Raw genomic sequence first — 3626 nt, forward strand, 5'->3', positions numbered from 1 at the left:
GGTAGTTTAATTACATGTCATTTATTTCTTTTTGTTACATTTGTTTTTGGGGTCTTAGTCATAAGTTCTTTGCCTAGGCCAATGTCCAGAAGAGTTTTCCCAGGTTTTCTTCTAGAATTTTTATGATTTCAGGTTTTAGACTTACGTTTTTAATCCATCTTGAGTTAATTTTTGTATATAGAGAAAGATAGGGATCCAGTTTCATTCTTTGCATGTTGTTCAATTTTCCCAGCACCATTTATTGAATAGAATGTTCTTTCCCCAGTGTGCGATTTTATGTGCTTTTCTAAAGATGAGTTGGTTTTAGGTATTTGGCTTTTTTCTGGGCTGTTTATTCTGTTCCATTGGTCTGTGTGTCTTTTTTTTTTTTTTTCCAGGAGATGGTGAGTTTTATTTTGTCTTGGCTGGATAGAGGTTTGATTTGCTCTCGAATGTTCCAGGGTGGAGAGAAGGTAGGAGAAAGCCCAGGATGTTGAGGTCTATTCAGCGTTATCTTCTCTCTTGTTTTCATTTTCACCATCAATGGAGACAGTAGCATACTTGCTTGCAGAACTGAACTTGGAAGCTGGATTTTCCTCAGATTTCTTTGGCTCAGGTACAGATCTGGACTCTTGATCCTTTTTGCCATCTTTCGTGTCTGACTCCATCCAGTGGTCTTTGTTCCCTCTGTCTCCTGGACCATGGCTAGAGTTCCCAGTTTGGCTTTTGGGACATTCATCCCATCTGCTTTGTTTCATTCTTTCCTCAGATAGTTGAGCTGGAGCAACTTTTCCCCCAACATTTGTAGGGATTGCTGCTCTGTGTCTGAGCTCTGAAATTGAGTAGGAGGGTTAGAACTTCACTTCACCCAAGTGTTCTCCTTTGGTGGACGGGCTGGCATTACCTTTAGGGGCTGATCAGGTTTGGAAGGTTTAGAAGCTGGAGAGTGACAGTCTTCCTGCTTATTGAGTGTTTCATTTTCTAGAAACTTCTCACTCTCCTTCATGCATTTCTGCTGGATGTGACAGAGGTCCCAGTCTGTGATGACTCACTTCCTGTCCTCAACTGTTCCTGTTCCTGAATTTCTTCACTTCGCCAGCTTGGGTGTCTCTGCCGAAGCCATCGTTCTAGTTTTGGCTCATCCAGCTGACGCTGCAACTTCTCTTGTTCCTTCTGTAGCCATTCTTCTACTTCTCTTTCTCTAGCAGCTGTGTCAGTGGGCTTTGTCCCTCAAAAGATAGGAGCAGCTCGACTGAACTGGGAGGTACTAGTAGAGGAATCATCTCCCTTAGGAGTACTCCAAGGCTTTAGATTCAGTTTGGATCTTTGGGGAGGACCTCTATCATCACGCCTGTAATCATCCCGAGGGTAATCATCCCTGGAGCTCCACGACCAATCATCCTGTCTGTTGGATCAGTCTTCATAGCGGTCCCCACCTCCTGTGTAGTCATCTTTCCTGCAGTACCCACTGCCAAATGCTTTTCTGCCATTGCCTATCTGGGAATCATAACCTCTATCATAATCTCTGCCGCCTTGGTCATCACAGCGATCCCGGCCACCATATCGATCCATATCCCTGGGTGGGCCTTCCTGATACTTATTACGATACTGGTCCGAATCATAACGATCTCAATACTTGTCTCCTGAGCTGTCATCACCTCTTCTAGGTGAGTAGTCACCAAAGCTGTCTGTGGCAGGACGAGCCCTCCAGTCTGTATCTGTTTTGTCACAATCCCAATTTCTGTCACAGCCAAAAGAACGATCGCCCCTGTCTTTATCCTGTGCTTGATTAGCAATGTCCACTCGAATTATCTTGTTACCTAGAGACTCTTCATTGAGACTCAGGGCACTGAACAGGGAATCCAGGTCCTCAAATTCAGCATAACCAAACCTTTCAAATTATCTGGATTGCTGGGTTCATGTGTTAAACGCACTGCACTGATATTTAATCCTCTAAAGAATTCCTTAATGGACTCTTCTGTCACATCATAGGGTAGGTTCCCTAGAAAAGCAATGTAGGGTAGCAATTTGGGAAGATAGCTCCAGTTGATATTGGGTTCCCGAGCAGCCCGTGAAGCAGTGAGAAGGATGGAACGGTCAATTGGAGGTGCCCTATACACATCTTCATCATTACTGTTACCTCCTTCCAGGTCATCTGTTTCATCAGCCCAGCTGACTAGCTTAGAAACATAGGTGCTTCCTCTACCAGTCCCCCCCATCCTCAGCCAGAAAGTCTGTGAGGGAGATAGTCTTCCCCTTCTTATAGTCTTCCCCTTCTTATTATTCTTTTTTGCTTAGTTCTTGAAGGTCAATAATAGATCACACTGGAAACTGGTATTGTTGAGGCCGCCATGTTGGGAGAGGCTTTGTGTGTCTATTTTTGTACTGTTTTAGTTACTATAGCCTTGTAGTGTTTAAGTCAGGTAATATGATGCCTCCAGATTTCTTCTTTTTGCTTTGGATTACTTTGACTACTCAGAATGGGTTTTGGTTGCATATGAACCTTAGGATTTTTTTTTTCTAATTCTGTGAAAAATGACCTGTGAAAAAATAATTAGTATTTTGAGAGGAATTGCATTGAATCTATAGATTGATTTGGGCACTATTGTCAGTTTCACAATATTGATTCTTCCAATCCCTGAGCATGGCATGTTTTTCCATTGTGTCATCTTTGATTTCTTTCATCACTGTTTTGCAGTTCTTTTTTTTCTTCGCAACTATTGTAAATGGGATTGAGTTATTGATGTGATTCTCAGCCTGTTCATTATTGATACATAGCAGTGCTATGGATTTATGTACTTTGATTTTGTAACCTGAGACATTACTGAATTTATAAAATCTAGGAGTCCTTTGGAGGAGTCTTTAGAGTTTTCTAGGTATAAAAATCATATTAGTAAACAGAGATAGTTTGACTTCCTGTTTTTCAGTTTACATGCCCTTTATTTCTTTCTTTTGCCTGATTGCTCTGGCTAGGACTTCCAGTGCTATGTTGAAGAGAAGTGATGAAAGCAGGCATTCTTGTCTTGTTCTAGTTCTTAGAAGAAATGCTTTCAACTTCTCCCTATTCAGTATGGTGTTGGCTGTGGATTTGTCTTATTTGGGCTTTTGTAATTTTAAGGTATATTTCTTCTATGCCTAGTTTGTTCAGGGTTTTTATCATGAAGGGATGCTGGATTTTATTGAATGCTTTTTCTGCGTCTTTTAAAATAATCATATGGTTTCTGTTTTTAATTCTGTTTATGTGACGAATCAATTTATTGACTTGCATTTGTTGAACCATCCTTGTATCCGGGGGATGAAGCCCAGTTGATCAGGGTGAATTATCTTTTCAATGTGCTGTTGGATTCAGTTTGCTAGTATTTTATTGAGGCTTTTTGCATCTGTATTCATTAGGAATGTTGGTCTGTAGTTCTTTTTTGTTGTTATGTCCTTTCCTTGCTTTGGTATCAGGGTGATACCAACTTTGTAGAATGAGTGAGGGAGGATTCCCTCTTGCTCTGTCTTTTGGAATAGCTTCACTAGGATTGGTACCAGTTCTTTGAAATTTCTGGTAGAATTCAGCTGTGACTATGTCTGATCCTAGGCTTTATCTTGTTGGGAGATGTTTTGTTACTAATTCAATCTCACGCCTTATTACTGATCAGCTC

General features: G+C 41.0%; 1 pseudogene; it reads right to left on the reverse strand.

The window, feature by feature from the left end:
* Window positions 1-479: 479 nt before the first annotated feature.
* On the reverse strand, window positions 480-2332 carry LOC105546049 (annotated as a pseudogene).
* Between the last annotated feature and the right edge of the window lie 1294 nt (window positions 2333-3626).

The sequence above is a fragment of the Mandrillus leucophaeus genome, unplaced genomic scaffold (assembly GCF_000951045.1).
Source record: "Mandrillus leucophaeus isolate KB7577 unplaced genomic scaffold, Mleu.le_1.0 Scaffold348, whole genome shotgun sequence".
NCBI lineage: Eukaryota > Metazoa > Chordata > Mammalia > Primates > Cercopithecidae > Mandrillus > Mandrillus leucophaeus.